Source organism: Patagioenas fasciata, chromosome 29 (genome assembly GCF_037038585.1).
Source record: "Patagioenas fasciata isolate bPatFas1 chromosome 29, bPatFas1.hap1, whole genome shotgun sequence".
NCBI classification, from domain to species: domain Eukaryota; kingdom Metazoa; phylum Chordata; class Aves; order Columbiformes; family Columbidae; genus Patagioenas; species Patagioenas fasciata.
In genome coordinates this window covers 3,253,412-3,280,406 of record NC_092548.1, presented here as the reverse complement: position 1 = coordinate 3,280,406, position 26,995 = coordinate 3,253,412, and positions in this window count along the sequence as shown.

The following is a 26,995-nucleotide window of genomic DNA, read 5'->3' as shown; positions in this document are numbered from 1 at the left end:
AGGACCCCCCATTGTCCCCAGGCCCCATTATACACATCCTGGGGTCCCCCTTTATCCCCAGGGCCATTGTGACACCATGGGGACCCCCTTTGTCCCCAGGGCCCATTGTGACGTCCCAGGATGCCCCATTGTCCCCTGGGCCCATTGTGAAATCATGGGGACCCCCTTTGTCCCCAGGGCCTATTGTGACATCCCAGGACCCCCCATTGTCCCCAGGGCCCATTGTGACACCGTGGAGACCCTCCTTGTCCTCAGGGCCCATTATGACATTCAGGGGACTCCTCTTTGTCCCCAGGGACTATTGTGACATCCTGGGGACCCCCCTTTACTCCAGGGCCCATTGTGACACCGTGGAGACCCCATTTGTCACTGGGGCCCATTGTGACATCCCAGGACACCCCATTGTCCCCAGGGCCCACTGAGACATCCCGGCGACCACCCTTTGTCCCCAGGGCCCATTATGCACATTCAGGGGACACCCCTTTGTCCCCAAGGCCCATTGTGACATCCTGGGGAGACCCCATTGTCCCCAAGGCCCATTGTGGCACCATGGGGACCCCCTTTGTCCCCAGTGCCCATTGTGCATCTTAAGACCCCACTTTGTCCCCAGGGCCCATTGTGACATCCTGGGGACCACCTGTGTCCCCAGGGCCCATTGTGACATCCCAGGAGCCACCGTTGTCCCCAGGGCCCATTGTGACATCCTGGGGACCCCCTTGTCCCCAGTGTCCATTGTGGCATCCTGGGACCCCCGTTGTCCCCAGGGCCCATTGTGGCACCATGTGGACCCCCTTTTTCCCGAGGGCCCATTATAACGTCCCAGGACCCCCCATTGTCCCCTGGGCCCATTGTGACATCCTGGGGTCCCCCTTTTGTCCCCTGGGCCCATTGTGACACTGTGGGGATCTCTTTTGTCCCCAGGGCCCATTGTGACATCCTGGGGAATCCCTTTGTCTCCAGGGCCCATTGTGACGTCCCAGGACCCTGCTTTGTCCCCGGGGCCCATTGTGACATCCTGGGGAACCGCTTTGTCCCCAGGACCCATTGTGACGTCCTGGGAACCCCCTTTGACCCCAGGGTCCATTGTGACACCATGGGGACCCCCTCTTGTCCCCAGGGCCCATCGTGGCACCGTGGCGACCCCCTTGTCACTGGGAACCCATTGTGACACTATGGGGACCCCCCTTTGTGCCCAGGGCCCATTGTAACATCCTGGGGATCCCCTTGCCTCCAGGGCCCCTTGTGACATCAAAGGATCACCCTTTGTCCCCAGGACCCATTGTGACATCCCAGGACCCCACTTACTTCCCAGGGCCCATTGTGGCACCATGAGGACCCCCTTTGTCACTGGTGCCCATTGTGACATCCCAGGACCCCCCATTGTCTGCAGAGCCCATTGTGACACTATAGGGACCCCCCTTGTCACTGAGGACCCATTGTGACACCATGGGCACCTCCCCTTGTCGTCAGAGCCCATCGTGACATCCCAAAACCCCCAATTGTCTCCAGGGCCCATTGTGACATCCTGGGGACCTCCCTTTCTCCCCAGGGCCCATTGTGACGTTCCAGGAACCCCCATTGTCCTCAGGGCCCATTGTGACATTCAGGGGACCCCCTTTGTCTTCAGGGCCCATTGTGACACCATGGAGACCCCATTTGTCACTCGGGCCCATTGTGACATCCTAGGACCCCCCATTGTCCCCAAGGCCCATTGCGACATCCCGGGGACCCCTTTTGTCCCCAGGGTCCATTGTGACATCCTGGGGCCTCCCTTTGTCCCCAGGGCCCATTGTGACATCGCAGGAGCCCCCATTGTCCCAAGGGCACATTGTTACATCCTGGGGACCCCCTTGTCCCCAGGGCCCATCGTGGCACCGTGGGGACCCCCCCTTTGTCTCCAGTGCCCATTGTGACATCCTTGGGACCCCCCTTGTCCCCAGGACCCGTTGTGACATCTTGGGGACCCCTATGTCACCAGAGCCCATTGTGATATCCTGGGGAGCCCCCTTTGTCCCCAGGGCCCATTGTGCACATCCTGTGGACCCCTCTTTGTCCCCAGGGCCCATTGTGATATCCTGGGGAGCCCTCTTTTTCCCCAGGGCCTATTGTGACATCCTGGGGACCCCCTTTGTCCCCCGGGCCCATTGTGACATCCTGAAGACCCCCTTTGTCCCCAGGGCCTATTGTGACATTCCAGGACCCCCCATTGTCCCCAGGGCCCATTGTGACACCGTGGAGACCCTCCTTGTCCTCAGGGCCCATTATGACATTCAGGGGACTCCTCTTTGTCCCCAGGGCTTATTGTGACATCCTGGGGACCCCCCTTTACTCCAGGGCCTATTGTGACGTCCCAGGAGCCCCTATTGTTCCCAGGGCCCATTGTGACATTCTGGGGACCTCAAATGTCCCCAGGGCCCATTGTGACATTCTGGGGACCCCTCTTTGTCCCCAGGGCCCATTGTGGCACCATGGGGACCCCCTTTGTCCCCAAAGCCCATTGTGACATCCCAGAACCCCAATTTGTCCTCAGGGCCCATTGTGACATCCTGGGGACCCCCTTGTCCCCAGGGCCCATCGTGGCACTGAGGGGACCCCCCCCCCCTAGTCCCCAAGGCCCATTGTGGCACCATGGACACCCCCTTTGTCCCCAGGGCCCATTGTGACATCCCAGGACCCCACCTTGTCCCCAGGGTCCCTTCTGACAGGGTGGGGACCCCCCTTTCTCCCCAGGGCTCATTGTGACGTCCCAGGACCCCTCGTTGTCCCCAGTGCCCATTGTGACATCCTGGGGACCCCCCTTGTCCCCAGGGCCCATTGTGAAATCCGGGGAACCCCCTGGTCTCCAGGGCCCATAGTGGTACCGTGGGGACTCGTCCTGTCACTTGGGTCCATTGTGACACCATGGGGACCCCGCCTTTGTCCCCAGTACCCATTGTGACATCCTGGGGACCCCTTTGTCCCCGGGGCCCATTGTGACATCCTGGGGACCCCCCTTTGTCCCCAGAGCTCGTTGTCGCACCATGGGGACCCCCTTTGTCACTGGGGCCCATTGTGACATCCCAGGACCCCCCATTGTCCCCAGGGCCCATTGTGACACCGTGGGGACCCCGCCTTTTCCCCAGGGCCCATTGTGACGTCTCAGGACCCCCTTTGTCCCCAGGGCCCACTGTGGCACCATGGGGACCCCCTTTGTCCTCTGGGCCCATTGTGACATTCCAGGACCCCACTTTGTCCCCAGGGCCCATTGTGACACCGTGGGGACCCCCCTTGTCCCCAGGGCCCATTGTGACAATTAAGGGACCCCCTTTGTCCCCAGGGACCATTGTGACATTCAGGGCACCCCTCTTTGTCCCCAGGGCCCATTCTGATACCATGGGGACCACTTTGTCCCCAGGGCCCACTGTGACATCCTGGGGACGCCCTTTGTCCCCAGGGCCCATTTTGACACCATGTGCACCCCACTTTGTGCCCAGGGCCGATTGTGACATCCTGGGGACCCTCTTTGTCCCCAGGGCCCATTGTGACATCCTGGAGACACCCCATTGTCTCCAGGGCCCATTGTGAACATCCTGGTGACCCCCTTGTCCCCAGGGCCCATCGTGGCACCGTGGGGACCCCCCGTTGTCCCCAGGGCCTATAGTGACACCGTGGGTACCCCACCTTCTCCCCAGGGTCCCTTCTGACAGGGTGGGGACCCCCCTTTCTCCCCAGGGCTCATTGTGACGTCCCAGGACCCCTCGTTGTCCCCAGTGCCCATTGTGACATCCTGGGGACCCCCCTTGTCCCCAGGGCCCATTGTGAAATCCGGGGAACCCCCTGGTCTCCAGGGCCCATAGTGGTACCGTGGGGACTCGTCCTGTCACTTGGGTCCATTGTGACACCATGGGGACCCCGCCTTTGTCCCCAGTACCCATTGTGACATCCTGGGGACCCCTTTGTCCCCGGGGCCCATTGTGACATCCTGGGGACCCCCCTTTGTCCCCAAGGCCCATTGTGACACCATGGGGACCCCACTTCTTTCCAGGACCCATTGTGGCATTCTGGGGACTTCCTTTGTCCCCAGGGCCCATTGTGACATCCTGGAGACCCCCTTTATCCCCAGAGCTCGTTGTCGCACCATGGGGACCCCCTTTGTCACTGGGGCCCATTGTGACATCCCAGGACCCCCCATTGTCCCCAGCGCCCATTGTGACACCGTGGGGACCCCGCCTTTTCCCCAGGGCCCATTGTGACGTCTAGGGACCCCCTTTGTCCCCAGGGCCCACTGTGGCACCATGGGGACCCCCTTTGTCCTCTGGGCCCCTTGTGACATTCCAGGACCCCACTTTGTCCCCAGGGCCCATTGTGACACCGTGGGGACCCCCCTTGTCCCCAGGGCCCATTGTGACAATTAAGGGACCCCCTTTGTCCCCAGGGCCCATTTTGACATCCCAGGACCCCACTTTGTCCCCAGTGCTCATTGTGAAATTCTGGGGACCCCCCTTGTCCTCAGGGCTCATTGTGACAGCCGAGGACCTTACTTTGTCCCCAGGGCCCATTGTGACATCCCAGGACCCCCCAATGTCTCCAGTGCCCATTGTGACATCCTGGGGACCCCCCTTGTCCCCAGGGCCCATTGTGACATCCGTGGGACCCCCTTGTCTCCAGGGCCCATTGTGGCACTGTGGGGACTCATCACTTGGGCCCATTGTGACATCCTGGAGACCCCCCTTTATCCCCAGGTCCCATAGTGACACCGTGGAGACCCCATTTGTCACTGGGGCCCATTGTGACATCCCAGGACACCCAATTGTCCCCAGGGCCCACTGAGACATCCTGGCGACCACCCTTTGTCCCCAGGGCCCATTATGCACATTCAGGGGACACCCCATTGTCCTCAAGGCCCATTGTGGCACCATGGGGACCCCCTTTGTCCCCAGTGCCCATTGTGACATCCCAGGAGTCACCTGTGTCCCTAGGGCCCATTGTGACATCCTGGGGACCCCCTTGTCCCCAGTGTCCATTGTGGCATCCTGGGACCCCCGTTGTCCCCAGGGCCCATTGTGGCACCATGTGGACCCCCTTTTTCCCGAGGGCCCATTATAACGTCCCAGGACCCCCCATTCTCCCCTGGGCCCATTGTGACATCCTGGGGTCCCCCTTTTGTCCCCTGGGCCCATTGTGACACTGTGGGGACCTCCTTTGTCCCCAGGGCCCATTGTGACACTGTGGGGACCTCCTTTGTCCACAGGGCCCATTGTGACGTCCTGGGGAACCGCTTTGTCCCCAGGACCCATTGTGAGGTCCCAGGACCCCCCCTTGTCCCCATGGCTCATGTCCCAGGATCCCCATTGTCCCCAGAGCCCATTGTGATGTCCTGGGGACCCCCTTTGACCCCAGGGTCCATTGTGACACCATAGGGACCCCCTCTTGTCCCCAGGGACCATCGTGGCACCGTGGGGACCCCCTTGTCACTGGGGACCCATTGTGACACTATGGGGACCCCCCTTTGTGCCCAGGGCCCATTGTAACATCCTGGGGACCCCCTTGCCTCCAGGGCCCCTTGTGACATCAAGGCTTGAGGGCCCGAGCAAACCCGACAGGGCCCGATGGAGCCCGACAGGGCTCGAGCAAACCCGACAGGGCTTGAGCAAGTCCGACAGGGCCTGACGGAGCCCGACAGGGCCCGAGCAAACCCGAAAGGGCCCGACGGAGCCTGACAGGGCTCGATGGAGCCCGACAGGGCCCGAGGAAACCCGACAGGGCCCCACGGAGCCCGATAGGGCCCGAGCAAACCCGACAGGGCCTGACGGAGCCTGACAGGGCCCGGGCAAACCCGACAGGGCATGGTAGAGCCCGACAGAGCCCGAGCAAACCCGACAGGGCCCGACAAGGCCCGACAGGGCCCGAGCAAACCCGCCAGGGCTCGACGGAGCCTGACAGGACCCGAGCAAACCCGACACGGCCCGAGCAAACCTGACAGGGCTCGAAAAAGCCCGACAGGGCCCGAGGAAACCAGACAGGGCCCGACAGAGCCTGACAGGGCCCGAGCAAACCCGACATGGCCCGAGCAAACCTGACAGGGTTCGACAAAGCCTGACAGGGCTCGATGGAGCCTGACAGGGCCCAAGGAAACCCGACAGGGCTCGACGGAGCCTGACAGGGCCCGAGCAAACCCGACAGGGCCCGAGCAAACCTGACAGGGCACGAAGGAGCCCGACAGGGCCCGAGCAAACCCGACAGGGCCCAACGGATCCCGACAGGGCGCAAGCAAACCTGACAGGGCCCGACGGAGCCCGACAGAGCACGAGAAAACCCGACAGTGCCTGACGGAGCCTGACAGGGCCCGAGCAAACCCGACAGGGCCCGAGCGAATCTGACAGGGCCCGACGGAGCCCGACAAGACGCGGGCAAACCCGACAGGGCCCGAGCAAACCCGACAGGGCTTGACAAGGCCCGACAGGGCCTGAGCAAACCCGACAGGACCAGACAAAGCCTGACAGGGTCCGATGGAGCCCGACAGGGCCCGAGCAAACCCGACAGGGCTCGATGGAGCCCGACAGGGCCCGAGGAAACCCGACAGGGCGCGACGGAGCCTGACAGGGCCCGAGCAAACCCGACAGGGCTCGACAATGCCCGACAGGGCCCGAGCAAACCCGACAGGGTCCGTCGAAGCCTGACAGGGCCTGAGGAAACCAGACAGGGCCCGACGGAGCCCGACAGGGCCCTAGCAAACCCGACAGGGCCCGACGGAGCCCGACAGGGCCCTAGCAAACCCGACAGGGCCCGAGCAAACCCGACAGGGCTTGACGGAGCCTGACAGGGCCCGAGCAAACCCGACAGGGCCCGAGCAAACCCGACAGAGCCCGAGCAAACCCGACAGGGCCCAACGAAGCCCGACAGGGCCCGAGCAAACCCGACAGGGCCCGACAAGGCCCGACAGGGCCCGAACAAACCTGACAGGACCTGACAAAGCCTGACAGGGCCCGACTGAGCCCGACAGGGCCCGAGCAAACCCGAAAAGGCCTGACGGAGCCTGACAGGGCTCGATAGAGCCTGACAGGGCCCGAGGAAACCCGACAGGGCCGGACGGAGCCCGACAGGGCCCGAGCAAACCCGACAGGGCCCGACGGAACCCGACAGGGCCCGAGCAAACCCGACAGGGCCCGAGGAAATCCGACAGGGCCCGACGGAGCCTGACAGGGCCTGAGCAAACCTGACAGGGCTCGACGGAGCCCGACCGGGTATGAGCACGCTCGACAGGGTCCGACGAAGCCTGACAGGGCTTCAGCAAACCTGACAGCGCCCGAGCAAAACCGACAGAACCCGACAGGACCCGAGCAAACCCGACACGGCCCGAGCAAACCCGACACGGCCCGAGCAAACCCGACAGGGCTCGACGGAGCCTGACAGGGCCCGAGCAAACCCGACAGGGCCCGAGCAAACCCGACAGAGCCCGAGCAAACCCGACAGGGCCCAACGAAGCCCGACAGAGCCCGAGCAAACCCGACAGGGCCCGACAAGGCCCGACAGGGCCCGAACAAACCTGACAGGACTTGACAAAGCCTGACAGGGCCCGACGGAGCCCGACAGGGCCCGAGCAAACCCGAAAAGGCCTGACGGAGCCTGACAGGGCTCGATAGAGCCCGACAGGGCCCGAGGAAACCCGACAGGGCCCGACTAAGCCCGACAGGGCCCGAGCAAACCCGACAGGGCCCGACGGAACCCGACAGGGCCCGAGCAAACCCGACAGGGCCCGAGGAAATCCGACAGGGCCCGACGGAGCCTGACAGGGCCTGAGCAAACCTGACAGGGCTCGACGGAGCCCGACCGGGTATGAGCACGCTCGACAGGGTCCGACGAAGCCTGACAGGGCTTCAGCAAACCTGACAGGGCCCGAGCAAACCCGACAGGGCCCGACAGAACCCGACAGGGCCCGAGCAAACCCGACATGGCCCGAGCAAACTCGACAGGGTTCGACAAAGCCTGACAGGGCCCGACGGAGCCCGACAAGACGCGGGCAAACCCGACAGGGCCCGAGCAAACCCGACAGGGCCCGACGGAGCCTGACAGGGCCCGAGCAAACCCGAAAGGGCCCGACGGAGCCTGACAGGGCTCGATGGAGCCCGACAGGGCCCGAGGAAACCCGACAGGGCCCGACAGAGCCCGATAGGGCCCGAGCGAACCCGACAGGGCCTGACGAAGCCCGACAGGGCCCGAGCAAACCCGACAGGGCTTGACGGAGCCTGACAGGGCCCGAGCAAACCCGACAGGGCCCGAGCAAACCCGACAGAGCCCGAGCAAACCCGACAGGGCCCAACGAAGCCCGACAGGGCCCGAGCAAACCCGACAGGGCCCGACAAGGCCCGACAGGGCCCGAACAAACCTGACAGGACCTGACAAAGCCTGACAGGGCCCGACGGAGCCCGACAGGGCCCGAGCAAACCCGAAAAGGCCTGACGGAGCCTGACAGGGCTCGATAGAGCCTGACAGGGCCCGAGGAAACCCGACAGGGCCGGACGGAGCCCGACAGGGCCCGAGCAAACCCGACAGGGCCCGACGGAACCCGACAGGGCCCGAGCAAACCCGACAGGGCCCGAGGAAATCCGACAGGGCCCGACGGAGCCTGACAGGGCCTGAGCAAACCTGACAGGGCTCGACGGAGCCCGACCGGGTATGAGCACGCTCGACAGGGTCCGACGAAGCCTGACAGGGCTTCAGCAAACCTGACAGGGCCCGAGCAAAACCGACAGGGCCCGACAGAACCCGACAGGACCCGAGCAAACCCGACACGGCCCGAGCAAACCTGACAGGGCTCGAAAAAGCCCGACAGGGCCCGAGGAAACCAGACAGGGCCCGACAGAGCCTGACAGGGCCCGAGCAAACCCAACATGGCCCGAGCAAACCTGACAGGGTTCGACAAAGCCTGACAGGGCTCGATGGAGCCTGACAGGGCCCAAGGAAACCCGACAGGGCCCGACAGAGCCTGACAGGGCTTGACGGAGCCTGACAGGGCCCGAGCAAACCCGACAGGGCCCGAGCAAACCCGACAGAGCCTGAGCAAACCCGACAGGGCCCAACGAAGCCCGACAGAGCCCGAGCAAACCCGACAGGGCCCGGCAAGGCCCGACAGGGCCCGAACAAACCTGACAGGACTTGACAAAGCCTGACAGGGCCCGACGGAGCCCGACAGGGCCCGAGCAAACCCGAAAAGGCCTGACGGAGCCTGACAGGGCTCGATAGAGCCCGACAGGGCCCGAGGAAACCCGACAGGGCCCGACGGAGCCCGACAGGGCCCGAGCAAACCCGACAGGGCCCGACGGAACCCGAAAGGGCCTGAGCAAACCCGACAGGGCCCGAGGAAATCCGACAGGGCCCGACGGAGCCTGACAGGGCCTGAGCAAACCTGACAGGGCTCGACGGAGCCCGACCGGGTATGAGCACGCTCGACAGGGTCCGACGAAGCCTGACAGGGCTTCAGCAAACCTGACAGGGCCCGAGCAAACCCGACAGGGCCCGACAGAACCCGACAGGGCCCGAGCAAACCCGACATGGCCCGAGCAAACTCGACAGGGTTCGACAAAGCCTGACAGGGCCCGACGGAGCCCGACAAGACGCGGGCAAACCCGACAGGGCCCGAGCAAACCCGACAGGGCCCGACGGAGCCTGACAGGGCCCGAGCAAACCCGAAAGGGCCCGACGGAGCCTGACAGGGCTCGATGGAGCCCGACAGGGCCCGAGGAAACCCGACAGGGCCCGACAGAGCCCGATAGGGCCCGAGCGAACCCGACAGGGCCTGACGAAGCCCGACAGGGCCCGAGCAAACCCGCAAGGGCCCGACGAAGCCTGACAGGGCTCGATGGAGCCCGACAGGGCCCGGGCAAACCCGACAGGGCACGCTGGAGCCCGCAGAGCCCGAGCAAACCCGACAGGGCCCGAGCAAACCTGACAGGGCTCGACGGAGCCTGACAGAGCCCGAGCAAACCCGACAGGGCCCGAGCAAACCTGACAGGGCACGAAGGAGTCCGACAGGGCCCGAGCAAACCCGAGAGGGCCCAACGGATCCCGACAGGGCCTGAGCAAACCTGACAGGGCCTGACGGAGCCTGACAGGGCCCGAGCAAACCCGACAGGGCCTGACGGAGCGTGACAGGGCCCGAGCAAACCCGACAGGGCTCGAGCGAATCTGACAGGGCCTGACGGAGCCCGACAGGGCCTGAGCAAAACCGACAGGGCCTGACAAGGCCCGACAGGGCCTGAGCAAACCCGACAGGACCCGACAAAGCCTGACAGGGTCCGATGGAGCCCGACAGGGCCCGAGCAAACCCGACAGGGCTCGATGGAGCCCGACAGGGCCCGAGGAAACCCGACAGGGCGCGACGGAGCCTGACAGGGCCCGAGCAAACCTGACAGGGATCGACAGAGTCCGACAGGGCCTGAGGAAACCAGACAGGGCCCGACGGAGCCCGACAGGGCCCTAGCAAACCCGACAGGGCTTGACAAAGCCTGACAGGGCCCGAGCAAACCCGACAGGGCCCGAGCAAACCCGACAGGGCCCGACGGAGCCCGACAGGGCCCAACCAAACCCGAAAGGGCCCGACGGAGCCTGACAGGGTTCAATGGAGCCCGACAGGGCCCGAGGAAACCCGACAGGGCCCGACAGAGCCCGATAGGGCCCGAGCGAACCCGACAGGGCCTGACGGAGCTCGACAGGGCCCGAGCAAACCCGCAAGGGCCCGACGAAGCCTGACAGGGCACGCTGGAGCCCGAGAGAGCCCGAGCAAACCCGACAGGGCGCGACGGAGCCCGACAGGGCACGAGCATACCCGACAGGGCCTGACGGAGCCTGACAGGGCCCGAGCAAACCCGACAGGGCCCGAGCGAACCTACCTGGGCTTGACAAAGCCCTACAGGACGCGGGCAAACCCGACAGGGCCCGAGCAAACCTGACAGAACCCAACAAAGCCTGACAGGGTCTGATGGAGCCTGACAGGGCCCGAGCAAACCTGACAGGGCCCGAGCAAACCTGACAGGGCTCGATGGAGCCTGACAGGGCCCGAGGAAACCCGACAGGGCGCGACGGAGCCTGACAGGGCCCGAGCAAACCCGACAGGGCTCGACATAGCCCGACAGGGCCCGAGCAAACCCGACAGGGTCCGACGAAGCCCAACAGGGCTTCAGCAAACCCGACAGGGCCCGAGCAAACCCGACAGGGTCCGACGGAGCCCGACAGGGCCCGAGGAAACCAGACAGGGCCCGACGGAGCCCAACAGGGCCCTAGCAAACCCGACAGGGCCCGAGCAAACCCGACAGGGCCTGACGGAGCCTGACAGGGCCCGAGCAAACCCGCCAGGGCTCGACGGAGCCTGACAGGGCCTGAGCAAACCCGACAGGGCCCGAGCAAACCTGACAGGGCCCGACGGAGCCCAACAGGGCCCGAGCAAACCCGACAGGGACCGACGGAGCCCGACAGGGCCCGAGCAAACCTGACAGGGCCCGACGGAGCCCGACAGGGCCCGAGCAAACCTGACAGGGGTCGACGGCGCCTGACAGGGCCTGAGCAAACCCGACAGGGCCCGAGCATACCCGACAGGGCCTGACGGAGCCTGACAGGGCCCGAGGAAACCCGACAGAGCCCGACGGAGCCCGAGATGGCCCGAGCAAACCCGACAGGGCCCGAGCAAACCTGACAGGGCTTGTCGGAGCCTGACAGGGCCTGAGTAAAACCGAAAGGGCCCGAACAAACCCGACAAAGCTCGACGGAGCCCGACAGGGCCCGAGCAATCCCGACAGGGCCCGACAAGGCCCGACAGGGCCCGAGCAAACCCGACAGGGCCCGACAAAGCCTGACAGGGCCCGACGGAGCCCGACAGGGCTCGAGCAAAACCGACAAAGCCTCACAGAGCCTGACAGGGCTCGATGGAGCCCGACAGGGCCTGAGCAAACCTGACAGGGCCCGACGGATCCCGACAGGGCCTGAGGAAACCAGACAGGGCCCGACGGAGCCCGACAGGGCCCTAGCAAACCCGACAGGGCCCGAGCAAACCCGACAGGGCTTGACGGAGCCTGACAGGGCCCGAGCAAACCCGACAGGGCCCGAGCAAACCCGACAGAACCCGAGCAAACCCGACAGGGCCCAACGAAGCCCGACAGAGCCCGAGCAAACCCGACAGGGCCCGACAAGGCCCGACAGGGCCCGAACAAACCTGACAGGACCTGACAAAGCCTGACAGGGCCCGACGGAGCCCGACAGGGCCCGAGCAAACCCGAAAAGGCCTGACGGAGCCTGACAGGGCTCGATAGAGCCCGACAGGGCCCGAGGAAACCCGACAGGGCCCGACGGAGCGCGACAGGGCCCGAGCAAACCCGACAGGGCCCGACGGAACCCGACAGGGCCCGAGCAAACCCGACAGGGCCCGAGGAAATCCGACAGGGCCCGACGGAGCCTGACAGGGCCCGAGCAAACCTGACAGGGCTCGACGGAGCCCGACAGGGTATGAGCACACTCGACAGGGTCCGACGAAGCCTGACAGGGCTTCAGCAAACCTGACAGGGCCCGAGCAAACCCGACAGGGCCCGACGGAGCCCGACAGGGTTCGACAAAGCCTGAAAGGGCTCGATGGTGCCTGACAGGGCCCGAGGAAACCCGACAGGGCCCGACGGAGCCTGACAGGGCCCGAGCAAACCCGACAGGGCTCGATGGAGCCTGACAGGGCCCGAGCAAACCCGAAACGGCCCGAGCAAACCTGACAGGGCTCAAAGGAGCCCGACAGGGCCCGAGGAAACCAGACAGGGCCCGACAGAACCCGACAGGGCCCGAGCAAACCCGACATGGCCCGAGCAAACTCGACAGGGTTCGACAAAGCCTGACAGGGCTCGATGGAGCCCGACAGGGCCCAAGGAAACCCGACAGGGCCCGACGGAACCTGACGGGGCCCGAGCAAACCCGACAGGGCTCGACGGAGCCCGACAGGGCCTGAGGAAACCAGACAGGGCCCGACGGAGCCCGACAGGGCCCGAGCAAACCCGACAGGGCTTGACAAAGCCTGACAGGGCCCGAGCAAACCCGACAGGGCCCGAGCAAACCCGAAAGGGCCCGACGGAGCCTGACAGGGCTCGATGGAGCCCGACAGGGCCCGAGGAAACCCGACAGGGCCCGACGGAGCCCGATAGGGCGCGAGCGAACCCGACAGGGCCTGACGAAGCCCGACAGGGCCTGAGCAAACCCGCAATGGCCCGACGAAGCCTGACAGGGCTCGATGGAGCCCGACAGGGCCCGAGGAAACCCGACAGGGCCCCACGGAGCCCGATAGGGCCCGAGCAAACCCGACAGGGCCTGATGGAGCCTGACAGGGCCCGGGCAAACCCGACAGGGCACGCTGGAGCCCGACAGAGCCCGAGCAAACCCGACAGGGCCCGACAAGACCCGACAGGGCCCGAGCAAACCTGACAGGACCTGACAAAGGCTGACAGGGCCCGACGCAGCCCGACAGGGCCCGAGCAAACCCGAAAGAGACCGACGGAGCCTGACAGGGCTCGATAGAGTCCGACAGGGCCCGAGGAAAACCGACAGGGCCCGACGGAACCCGAGAGGGCCCGAGGAAATCCGACAGGGCCCGACGGAGCCTGACAGGGCCCGAGCAAACCCGACAAGGCCCGACAGAGCCCGACAGGACCCGAGCAAACCCAACAGGGCCCGAGCAAACCCGACAGGGTTCGACAAAGCCTGACAGGGCTCGATGGAGCCCGACAGGGCCCGAGGAAACCCGACAGGGCCCGACGGAGCCTGACAGGGCCCGAGCAAACCCGACAGGGCCCGAGCAAACCTGACAGGGCTCGACGGAGCCTCACAGGGCCCGAGCAAACCCGACAGGGGTGAGCAAACCTGACAGGGCACGAAGGAGTCCGACAGGGCCCGAGCAAACCCGACAGGGCCCAACGGATCCCGACAGGGCCTGAGCAAACCTGACAGGGCCCGACGGAGCCTGACAGGGCCCGAGCAAACCCGACAGGGCCTGACGGAGCGTGACAGGGCCCGAGCAAACCCGACAGGGCCCGAGCGAATCTGACAGGGCCCGACGGAGCCCGACAGGGCCTGAGCAAACCCGACAGGGCCTGACAAGGCCCGACAGGGCCTGAGCAAACCCGACAGGACCCGACAAAGCCTGACAGGGTCCGATGGAGCCCGACAGGGCCCGAGCAAACCTGACAGGGCTCGATGGAGCCCGACAGGGCCCGAGGAAACCCGACAGGGCGCGACGGAGCCTGACAGGGCCCGAGGAAACCTGACACGGATCGACGGAGTCCGACAGGGCCTGAGGAAACCAGACAGGGCCCGACGGAGCCCGACAGGGCCCTAGCAAACCCGACAGGGCTTGACAAAGCCTGACAGGGCCCGAGCAAACCCGATAGGGCCCGAGCAAACCCGACAGGGCCCGACGGAGCCCGACAGGGCCCAAGCAAACCCGAAAGGGCCCGACGGAGCCTGACAGGGCTCGATGGAGCCCGACAGGGCCCGAGGAAACCCGACAGGGCCCAACGGAGCCCGAAAAGGCCCGAGCGAACCCGACAGGGCCTGACGGAACCCGACAGGGCCCGAGCAAACCCGCAAGGGCCCGACGAAGCCTGATAGGGCTCGATGGATCCCGACAGGGCCCGGGCAAACCCGACAGGGCACGCTGGAGCCCGAGAGAGCCCGAGCAAACCCGACAGGGCGCCACGGAGCCCGACAGGGCACGAGCATACCCGACAGGGCCTGACGGAGCCTGACAGGGCCCGAGCAAACCCGACAGGGCCCGAGCAAACCTGACAGAACCCAACAAAGCCTGACAGGGTCCGATGGAGCCTGACAGGGCCCGAGCAAACCCGACAGGGCCCGAGCAAACCTGACAGGGCTCGATGGAGCCCGAGAGGGCCCGAGGAAACCCGACAGGGCGCGACGGAGCCTGACAGGGCCCGAGCAAACCCGACAGGGCTCGACATAGCCCGACAGGGCCCGAGCAAACCCGACAGGGTCCGACGAAGCCCAACAGGGCTTCAGCAAACCCGACAGGGCCCGAGCAAACCCGACAGGGTCCGACGGAGCCCGACAGGGCCCGAGGAAACCAGACAGGGCCCGACGGAGCCCAACAGGGCCCTAGCAAACCCGACAGGGCCCGAGCAAACCCGACAGGGCCTGACGGAGCCTGACAGGGCCCGAGCAAACCCGCCAGGGCTCGACGGAGCCTGACAGGGCCTGAGCAAACCCGACAGGGCCCGAGCAAACCTGACAGGGCCCGACGGAGCCCAACAGGGCCCGAGCAAACCCGACAGGGACCGACGGAGCCCGACAGGGCCCGAGCAAACCTGACAGGGCCCGACGGAGCCCGACAGGGCCCGAGCAAACCTGACAGGGGTCGACGGCGCCTGACAGGGCCTGAGCAAACCCGACAGGGCCCGAGCATACCTGACAGGGGTCGACGGAGCCTGACAGGGCCTGAGCAAACCCAACAGGACCCGACAAAGCCTGACAGGGTTCGATGGAGCCTGACAGGGCCCGAGCAAACCCGACATGGCTCGACTGAGCCCGACAGGGCCCAAGCAAATCCGACAGGGCCCGAGCAAACCGGACAGGGCCCGACGGAGCCCGACACGGCCCTAGCAAACCCGACAGGGTCCGACGAAGCCTGACAGGGCTTCAGCAAACCCGACAGGGCCCGAGCAAACCCGACAGGGCCTGACGGAGCCTGACAGGGCCCGAGGAAACCCGACAGAGCCCGACGGAGCCCGAGATGGCCCGAGCAAACCTGACAGGGCCCGAGCAAACCTGACAGGGCTTGTCGGAGCCTGACAGGGCCTGAGTAAAACCGAAAGGGCCCGAACAAACCCGACAAAGCTCGACGGAGCCCGACAGGGCCCGAGCAATCCCGACAGGGCCCGACAAGGCCCGACAGGGCCCGAGCAAACCCGACAGGGCCCGAGCATACCTGACAGGGGTCGACGGAGCCTGACAGGGCCTGAGCAAACCCGACAGGGCCCGAGCATACCTGACAGGGGTCGACGGAGCCTGACAGGGCCTGAGCAAACCCGACAGGACCCGAGAAAGCCTGATAGGGTTCGATGGAGCCTGACAGGGCCCGAGCAAACCCGACATGGCTCGACGGAGCCCGACAGGGCCCAAGCAAATCCGACAGGGCCCGAGCAAACCGGACAGGGCCCGACGGAGCCCGACACGGCCCTAGTAAACCCGACAGGGTCCGACGAAGTCTGACAGGGCTTCAGCAAACCCGACAGGGCCCGAGCAAACCCGACAGGGCCTGACGGAGCCTGACAGGGCCCGAGGAAACCCGACAGAGCCCGACGGAGCCCGAGATGGCCTGAGCAAACCCGACAGGGCCCGAGCAAACCTGACAGGGCTTGACGGAGCCTGACAGGGCCTGAGTAAAACCGAAAGGGCCCGAACAAACTCGACAAAGCTCGACGGAGCCTGACAGGGCCCGAGCAATCCCGACAGGGCCCGACAAGGCCCGACAGGGCCCGAGCAAACCCGACAGGGCCCGACAAAGCCTGACAGGGCCCGACGGAGCCTGACAGGGCCCGAGCAAACCCGACAAAGCCTCAAAGAGCCTGACAGGGCTCGATGGAGCCCGACAGGGCCCGAGGAAACCCGACAGGGCTAGACGGAGCCCGACAGGGCCCGAGCAAACCCGACAGGGCCCGACGGAGCCCGACAGGGCCCCAGCAAACCCGACAGGGCCCGAGCAAACCCGACAGGGCCTGACGGAGCCTGACAGGGCATGAGCAAACCCGACAGGGCTCGACGGAGCCTGACAGGGCCTGAGCAAACCCGACAGGGCCCGAGCAAACCTGATAGGGCCCGACGGAGCCCGACAGGGCCCGAGCAAACCTGACAGGGGTCGACGGAGCCTGACAGGGCCTGAGCAAACCCGACAGTGCCCGAGCAAACCCGACAGGGCCCAACGGAGCCCGACAGAGCCCGAGCAAACCCGACAGGGCCCGACAAGGCCCGACAGGGCCAGAACAAACCTGACAGGACCTGACAAAGCCTGACAGGGCCCGACGGAGCCCGACGGGGCCCGAGCAAACCCAAAAAGGCCCGACGGAGCCTGACAGGGCTCGATGGAACCCGACAGGGCCCGAGGAAACCCGACATGGCTCGACGGAGCCCGACAGGGCCCGAGCAAACCCGAAAGGGCCCGACGGAGCCTGACAGGGCTCGATGGAGCCCGACAGGGCCCGAGGAAACCCGGCAGGGCCCGACGGAGCCTGACAGGGCCCGAGCAAACCCGACAGGGCCCGAGCAAACCTGACAGGGCTCGACGGAGCCTGACAGGGCCCGAGCAAACCCGACAGGGCCCGAGCAAACCTGACAGGGCACGAAGGATTCCGACAGGACCCGAGCAAACCCGACAGGGCCCAACGGATCCCGACAGGGCCTGAGCAAACCTGACAGGGCCCGACAGAGCCTGACAGGGCCCGAGCAAACCCGACAGGGCCTGACGGAGCGTGACAGGGTTCGAGCAAACCCGACAGGGCCCGAGCGAATCTGACAGGGCCCGACGGAGCCCGACAGGGCCTGAGCAAACCCGACAGGGCCTGACAAGTCCCGACAGGGCCTGAGCAAACCCGACAGGACCCGACAAAGCCTGACAGGGTCCGATGGAGCCCGACAGGGCCCGAGCAAACCCGACAGGGCTCGATGGAGCCCGACAGGGCCCGAGGAAACCCGACAGGGCGCGACGGAGCCTGACAGGGCCCGAGCAAACCCGACAGGAATCGACGGAGTCTGACAGGGCCTGAGGAAACCAGACAGGGCCCGACGGAGCCCGACAGGGCCCTAGCAAACCCGACAGGGCTTGACAAAGCCTGACAGGGCCCGAGCAAACCCGACAGGGCCCGAGCAAACCCGACAGGGCCCGACGGAACCCGAAAGGGCCCGACGGAGCCTGACAGGGCTCGATGGAGCCCGACAGGGCCCGAGGAAACCCGACAGGGCCCGACGGAGCCCGATAGGGCCCGAGCGAACCCGACAGGGCCTGACGGAGCCCGACAGGGCCCGAGCAAACCCGCAAGGGCCCGACGAAGCCTGACAGGGCTCGATGGAGCCCGACAGGGCCCGGGCAAACCCGACAGGGCACGCTGGAGCCCGACAGAGCCCGAGCAAACCCGACAGGGCGCGACGGAGCCCGACAGGGCACGAGCATACCCGACAGGGCCTGACGGAGCCTGACAGGGCCCGAGCAAACCCGACAGGGCCCGAGCGAACCTGACTGGGCTTGACAAAGCCCGACAGGACGCGGGCAAACCCGACAGGGCCCGAGCAAACCTGACAGAACCCAACAAAGCCTGACAGGGTCCGATGGATCCTGACAGGGCCCGAGCAAACCCGACAGGGCCCGAGCAATCCTGACAGGGCTCGATGGAGCCCGACAGGGCCCGAGGAAACCCGACAGGGCGCGACGGACCCTGACAGGGCCCGAGCAAACCCGACAGGGCTCGACGGAGCCCGACAGGGCCCGAGCAAACCCGACAGGGTCCGACGAAGCCCAACAGGGCTTCAGCAAACCCGACAGGGCCCGAGCAAACCCGACAGGGTCCGACGGAGCCCGACAGGGCCCGAGGAAACCAGACAGGGCCCGACGGAGCCCAACAGGGCCCTAGCAAACCCGACAGGGCCCGAGCAAACCCGACAGGGCCTGACGGAGCCTGACAGGGCCCGAGCAAACCCGCCAGGGCTCGACGGAGCCTGACAGGGCCTGAGCAAACCCGACAGGGCCCGAGCATACCTGACAGGGGTCGACGGAGCCTGACAGGGCCTGAGCAAACCCGACAGGACCCGAGAAAGCCTGACAGGGTTCGATGGAGCCCGACAGGGCCCGAGCAAACCCGACAGGGACCGACGGAGCCCGACAGGGCCCGAGCAAACCTGACAGGGCCCGACGGAGCCCGACAGGGCCCGAGCAAACCCGACAGGGCCCGAGCATACCTGACAGGGGTCGACGGAGCCTGACAGGGCCTGAGCAAACCCGACAGGACCCGAGAAAGCCTGACAGGGTTCGATGGAGCCCGACAGGGCCCGAGCAAACCCGACATGGCTCAACGGAGCCCGACAGGGCCCGAGCAAACCTGACAGGGGTCGACGGAGCCTGACAGGGCCTGAGCAAACCCGACAGTGCCCGAGCAAACCCGACAGGGCCCAACGGAGCCCGACAGAGCCCGAGCAAACCCGACAGGGCCCGACAAGGCCCGACAGGGCCAGAACAAACCTGACAGGACCTGACAAAGCCTGACAGGGCCCGACGGAGCCCGACAGGGCCCGAGCAAACCCAAAAAGGCCCGACGGAGCCTGACAGGGCTCGATGGAACCCGACAGGGCCCGAGGAAAACCGACATGGCTCGACGGAGCCTGACAGGGCCCGAGCAAACCCGAAAGGGCCCGACGGAGCCTGACAGGGCTCGATGGAGCCCGACAGGGCCCGAGGAAACCCGACAGGGCCCGACGGAGCCTGACAGGGCTCGATGGAGACCGACAGAGCCCGAGGAAACCCGACAGGGCCCGACGGAGCCCGATAGGGCCCGAGCAAACCCGACAGGGCCTGACGGAGCCTGACAGAGCTCGATGGAGACCGACAGAGCCCGAGGAAACCCGACAGGGCCCGAGCAAAGCCTGATAGGGTCCGACGGAGCCTGACAGGGCTCGATGGAGCCCGACAGGGCCCGAGGAAGCCCGACAGGGCCCGAGCAAACCCGACAGGGCCTGAGCAAGTCCGACAGGGCCTGACGGAGCCCGACAGGGCCCGAGCAAACCCGAAAGGGCCCGACGGAGCCTGACAGGGCTCGATGGAGCCCGACAGGGCCCGAGGAAACCCGACAGGGCCCCACGGAGCCCGATAGGGCCCGAGCAAACCCGACAGGGCCTGACGGAGCCTGACAGGGCCCGGGGAAACCCGACAGGGCATGCTAGAGCCCGACAGAGCCCGAGCAAACCCGACAGGGCCGGACAAGGCCCGACAGGGCCCGAGCAAACCCGCCAGGGCTCGACGGAGCCTGACAGGGCCCGAGCAAACCCGACAGGGCCCGAGCAAACCTGACAGGGCTCGAAGGAGCCCGACAGGGCCCGAGGAAACCAGACAGGGCCCGACAGAACTTGACAGGGCCCGAGCAAACCCGACATGGCCCGAGCAAACCTGACAGTGTTCGACAAAGCCTGACAGGGCTCGATGGAGCCTGACAGGGCCCAAGGAAACCCGACAGGGCCCGACGGAGCCTGACAGGGCCCGAGCAAACCCGACAGGGCCCGAGCAAACCTGACAGGGCACGAAGGAGCCCGACAGGGCCCGAGCAAACCCGACAGGGCCCAACGGATCCCGACAGGGCGCAAGCAAACCTGACAGGGCCCGACGGAGCCCGACAGGGCACGAGGAAACCCGACAGGGCCCGAGCGAATCCGACAGGTCCCGACGGAGCCCGACAGCACAGGGCAAACCCGACAGGGCCCGAGCAAATCCGACAGGGCCTGACAAGGCCCGACAGGGCCTGAGCAAACCCGACAGGACCTGACAAAGCCTGACAGGGCCCGACGGAGCCTGACAGGGCACGAGCAAACCCGACAGGGCCTGACAGAGGCTGACAGGGCCCGAGCAAACCCGACAGGGCCCGAGGAAACCCGACAGGGCCCGACGGAGCCCGATAGGGCGCGAGCGAACCCGACAGGGCCTGACGAAGCCCGACAGGGCCTGAGCAAACGCGCAATGGCCCGACGAAGCCTGACAGGGCTCGATGGAGCCCGACAGGGCCCGAGGAAACCCGACAGGGCCCCACGGAGCCCGATAGGGCCCGAGCAAACCCGACAGGGCCTGATGGAGCCTGACAGGGCCCGGGCAAACCCGACAGGGCACGCTGGAGCCCGACAGAGCCCGAGCAAACCCGACAGGGCCCGACAAGACCCGACAGGGCCCGAGCAAACCTGACAGGACCTGACAAAGGCTGACAGGGCCCGACGCAGCCCGACAGGGCCCGAGCAAACCCGAAAGAGACCGACGGAGCCTGACAGGGCTCGATAGAGTCCGACAGGGCCCGAGGAAAACCGACAGGGCCCGACGGAACCCGAGAGGGCCCGAGGAAATCCGACAGGGCCCGACGGAGCCTGACAGGGCCCGAGCAAACCCGACAAGGCCCGACAGAGCCCGACAGGACCCGAGCAAACCCAACAGGGCCCGAGCAAACCCGACAGGGTTCGACAAAGCCTGACAGGGCTCGATGGAGCCCGACAGGGCCCGAGGAAACCCGACAGGGCCCGACGGAGCCTGACAGGGCCCGAGCAAACCCGACAGGGCCCGAGCAAACCTGACAGGGCTCGACGGAGCCTCACAGGGCCCGAGCAAACCCGACAGGGCCCGAGCAAACCTGACAGGGCACGAAGGAGTCCGACAGGGCCCGAGCAAACCCGACAGGGCCCAACGGATCCCGACAGGGCCTGAGCAAACCTGACAGGGCCCGACGGAGCCTGACAGGGCCCGAGCAAACCCGACAGGGCCTGACGGAGCGTGACAGGGCCCGAGCAAACCCGACAGGGCCCGAGCGAATCTGACAGGGCCCGACGGAGCCCGACAGGGCCTGAGCAAACCCGACAGGGCCTGACAAGGCCCGACAGGGCCTGAGCAAACCCGACAGGACCCGACAAAGCCTGACAGGGTCCGATGGAGCCCAACAGGGCCCGAGCAAACCTGACAGGGCTCGATGGAGCCCGACAGGGCCCGAGGAAACCCGACAGGGCGCGACGGAGCCTGACAGGGCCCGAGGAAACCTGACACGGATCGACGGAGTCCGACAGGGCCTGAGGAAACCAGACAGGGCCCGACGGAGCCCGACAGGGCCCTAGCAAACCCGACAGGGCTTGACAAAGCCTGACAGGGCCCGAGCAAACCCGACAGGGCCCGAGCAAACCCGACAGGGCCCGACGGAGCCCGACAGGGCCCAAGCAAACCCGAAAGGGCCCGACGGAGCCTGACAGGGCTCGATGGAGCCCGACAGGGCCCGAGGAAACCCGACAGGGCCCAACGGAGCCCGAAAAGGCCCGAGCGAACCCGACAGGGCCTGACGGAACCCGACAGGGCCCGAGCAAACCCGCAAGGGCCCGACGAAGCCTGACAGGGCTCGATGGATCCCGACAGGGCCCGGGCAAACCCGACAGGGCACGCTGGAGCCCGAGAGAGCCCGAGCAAACCCGACAGGGCGCCACGGAGCCCGACAGGGCACGAGCATACCCGACAGGGCCTGACGGAGCCTGACAGGGCCCGAGCAAACCCGACAGGGCCCGAGCAAACCTGACAGAACCCAACAAAGCCTGACAGGGTCCGATGGAGCCTGACAGGGCCCGAGCAAACCCGACAGGGCCCGAGCAAACCTGACAGGGCTCGATGGAGCCCGAGAGGGCCCGAGGAAACCCGACAGGGCGCGACGGAGCCTGACAGGGCCCGAGCAAACCCGACAGGGCTCGACATAGCCCGACAGGGCCCGAGCAAACCCGACAGGGTCCGACGAAGCCCAACAGGGCTTCAGCAAACCCGACAGGGCCCGAGCAAACCCGACAGGGTCCGACGGAGCCCGACAGGGCCCGAGGAAACCAGACAGGGCCCGACGGAGCCCAACAGGGCCCTAGCAAACCCGACAGGGCCCGAGCAAACCCGACAGGGCCTGACGGAGCCTGACAGGGCCCGAGCAAACCCGCCAGGGCTCGACGGAGCCTGACAGGGCCAGAGCAAACCCGACAGGGCCCGAGCAAACCTGACAGGGCCCGAGCATACCTGACAGGGGTCGACGGAGCCTGACAGGGCCTGAGCAAACCCGACAGGGCCCGAGCATACCTGACAGGGGTCGACGGAGCCTGACAGGGCCTGAGCAAACCCGACAGGACCCGAGAAAGCCTGATAGGGTTCGATGGAGCCTGACAGGGCCCGAGCAAACCCGACATGGCTCGACGGAGCCCGACAGGGCCCAAGCAAATCCGACAGGGCCCGAGCAAACCGGACAGGGCCCGACGGAGCCCGACACGGCCCTAGTAAACCCGACAGGGTCCGACGAAGTCTGACAGGGCTTCAGCAAACCCGACAGGGCCCGAGCAAACCCGACAGGGCCTGACGGAGCCTGACAGGGCCCGAGGAAACCCGACAGAGCCCGACGGAGCCCGAGATGGCCTGAGCAAACCCGACAGGGCCCGAGCAAACCTGACAGGGCTTGACGGAGCCTGACAGGGCCTGAGTAAAACCGAAAGGGCCCGAACAAACCCGACAAAGCTCGACGGAGCCCGACAGGGCCCGAGCAATCCCGACAGGGCCCGACAAGGCCCGACAGGGCCCGAGCAAACCCGACAGGGCCCGACAAAGCCTGACAGGGCCCGACGGAGCCCGACAGGGCCCGAGCAAACCCGACAAAGCCTCAAAGAGCCTGACAGGGCTCGATGGAGCCCGACAGGGCCCGAGGAAACCCGACAGGGCTAGACGGAGCCCGACAGGGCCCGAGCAAACCCGACAGGGCCCGACGGAGCCCGACAGGGCCCCAGCAAACCCGACAGGGCCCGAGCAAACCCGACAGGGCCTGACGGAGCCTGACAGGGCCTGAGCAAACCCGACAGGGCTCGACGGAGCCTGACAGGGCCTGAGCAAACCCGACAGGGCCCGAGCATACCTGACAGGGGTCGACGGAGCCTGACAGGGCCTGAGCAAACCCGACAGGACCACACAAAGCCTGACAGGGTTCGATGGAGCCCGACAGGGCCCGAGCAAACCCGACATGGCTCAACGGAGCCTGACAGGGCCCGAGCAAACCTGACAGGGGTCGACGGAGCCTGACAGGGCCTGAGCAAACCCGACAGTGCCCGAGCAAACCCGACAGGGCCCAACGGAGCCCGACAGAGCCCGAGCAAACCCGACAGGGCCCGACAAGGCCCGACAGGGCCAGAACAAACCTGACAGGACCTGACAAAGCCTGACAGGGCCCGACGGAGCCCGACGGGGCCCGAGCAAACCCAAAAAGGCCCGACGGAGCCTGACAGGGCTCGATGGAACCCGACAGGGCCCGAGGAAACCCGACATGGCTCGACGGAGCCCGACAGGGCCCGAGCAAACCCGAAAGGGCCCGACGGAGCCTGACAGGGCTCGATGGAGCCCGACAGGGCCCGAGGAAACCCGGCAGGGCCCGACGGAGCCTGACAGGGCCCGAGCAAACCCGACAGGGCCCGAGCAAACCTGACAGGGCTCGACGGAGCCTGACAGGGCCTGAGCAAACCCGACAGGGCCCGAGCAAACCTGACAGGGCACGAAGGATTCCGACAGGACCCGAGCAAACCCGACAGGGCCCAACGGATCCCGACAGGGCCTGAGCAAACCTGACAGGGCCCAACGGAGCCTGACAGGGCCCGAGCAAACCCGACAGGGCCTGACGGAGCGTGACAGGGTTCGAGCAAACCCGACAGGGCCCGAGCGAATCTGACAGGGCCCGACGGAGCCCGACAGGGCCTGAGCAAACCCGACAGGGCCTGACAAGGCCCGACAGGGCCTGAGCAAACCCGACAGGACCCGACAAAGCCTGACAGGGTCCGATGGAGCCCAACAGGGCCCGAGCAAACCCGACAGGGCTCGATGGAGCCCGACAGGGCCCGAGGAAACCCGACAGGGCGCGACGGAGCCTGACAGGGCCCGAGCAAACCCGACAGGAATCGACGGAGTCCGACAGGGCCTGAGGAAACCAGACAGGGCCCGACGGAGCCCGACGGGGCCCTAGCAAACCCGACAGGGCTTGACAAAGCCTGACAGGGCCCGAGCAAACCCGACAGGGCCCGAGCAAACCCGACAGGGCCCGACGGAACCTGAAAGGGCCCGACGGAGCCTGACAGGGCTCGATGGAGCCCGACAGGGCCCGAGGAAACCCGACAGGGCCCGACGGAGCCCGATAGGGCCCGAGCGAACCCGACAGGGCCTGACGGAGCCCGACAGGGCCCGAGCAAACCCGCAAGGGCCCGACGAAGCCTGACAGGGCTCGATGGAGCCCGACAGGGCCTGGGCAAACCCGACAGGGCACGCTGGAGCCCGAGAGAGCCCGAGCAAACCCGACAGGGCGCGACGGAGCCCGACAGGGCACGAGCATACCCGACAGGGCCTGACGGAGCCTGACAGGGCCCGAGCAAACCCGACAGGGCCCGAGCGAACCTGACTGGGCTTGACAAAGCCCGACAGGACGCGGGCAAACCCGACAGGGCCCGAGCAAACCTGACAGAACCCAACAAAGCCTGACAGGGTCCGATGGAGCCTGACAGGGCCCGAGCAAACCCGACAGGGCCCGAGCAATCCTGACAGGGCTCGATGGAGCCCGACAGGGCCCGAGGAAACCCGACAGGGCGCGACGGACCCTGACAGGGCCCGAGCAAACCCGACAGGGCTCGACGGAGCCCGACAGGGCCCGAGCAAACCCGACAGGGTCCGATGAAGCCCAACAGGGCTTCAGCAAACCCGACAGGGCCCGAGCAAACCCGACAGGGTCCGACGGAGCCCGACAGGGCCCGAGGAAACCAGACAGGGCCCGACGGAGCCCAACAGGGCCCTAGCAAACCCGACAGGGCCCGAGCAAACCCGACAGGGCCTGACGGAGCCTGACAGGGCCCGAGCAAACCCGCCAGGGCTCGACGGAGCCTGACAGGGCCTGAGCAAACCCGACAGGGCCCGAGCAAACCTGACAGGGCCCGACGGAGCCCAACAGGGCCCGAGCAAACCCGACAGGGACCGACGGAGCCCGACAGGGCCCGAGCAAACCTGACAGGGCCCGACGGAGCCCGACAGGGCCCGAGCAAACCCGACAGGGCCCGAGCATACCTGACAGGGGTCGACGGAGCCTGACAGGGCCTGAGCAAACCCGACAGGACCCGAGAAAGCCTGATAGGGTTCGATGGAGCCTGACAGGGCCCGAGCAAACCCGACATGGCTCGACGGATCCCGACAGGGCCCAAGCAAATCCGACAGGGCCCGAGCAAACCGGACAGGGCCCGACGGAGCCCGACACGGCCCTAGTAAACCCGACAGGGTCCGACGAAGTCTGACAGGGCTTCAGCAAACCCGACAGGGCCCGAGCAAACCCGACAGGGCCTGACGGAGCCTGACAGGGCCCGAGGAAACCCGACAGAGCCCGACGGAGCCCGAGATGGCCTGAGCAAACCCGACAGGGCCCGAGCAAACCTGACAGGGCTTGACGGAGCCTGACAGGGCCTGAGTAAAACCGAAAGGGCCCGAACAAACCCGACAAAGCTCGACGGAGCCCGACAGGGCCCGAGCAATCCCGACAGGGCCCGACAAGGCCCGACAGGGCCCGAGCAAACCCGACAGGGCCCGACAAAGCCTGACAGGGCCCGACGGAGCCCGACAGGGCCCGAGCAAACCCGACAAAGCCTCAAAGAGCCTGTCAGGGCTCGATGGAGCCCGACAGGGCCCGAGGAAACACGACAGGGCTAGACGGAGCCCGACAGGGCCCGAGCAAACCCGACAGGGCCCGATGGAGCCCGACAGGGCCCCAGCAAACCCGACAGGGCCCGAGCAAACCCGACAGGGCCTGACGGAGCCTGACAGGGCATGAGCAAACCCGACAGGGCTCGACGGAGCCTGACAGGGCCTGAGCAAACCCGACAGGGCCCGAGCAAACCTGATAGGGCCCGACGGAGCCCGACAGGGCCCGAGCAAACCTGACAGGGGTCGACGGAGCCTGACAGGGCCTGAGCAAACCCGACAGGGCCCGAGCATACCTGACAGGGGTCGACGGAGCCTGACAGGGCCTGAGCAAACCCGACAGGACCACACAAAGCCTGACAGGGTTCGATGGAGCCCGACAGGGCCCGAGCAAACCCGACATGGCTCAACGGAGCCCGACAGGGCCCGAGCAAACCTGACAGGGGTCGACGGAGCCTGACAGGGCCTGAGCAAACCCGACAGTGCCCGAGCAAACCCGACAGGGCCCAACGGAGCCCGACAGAGCCC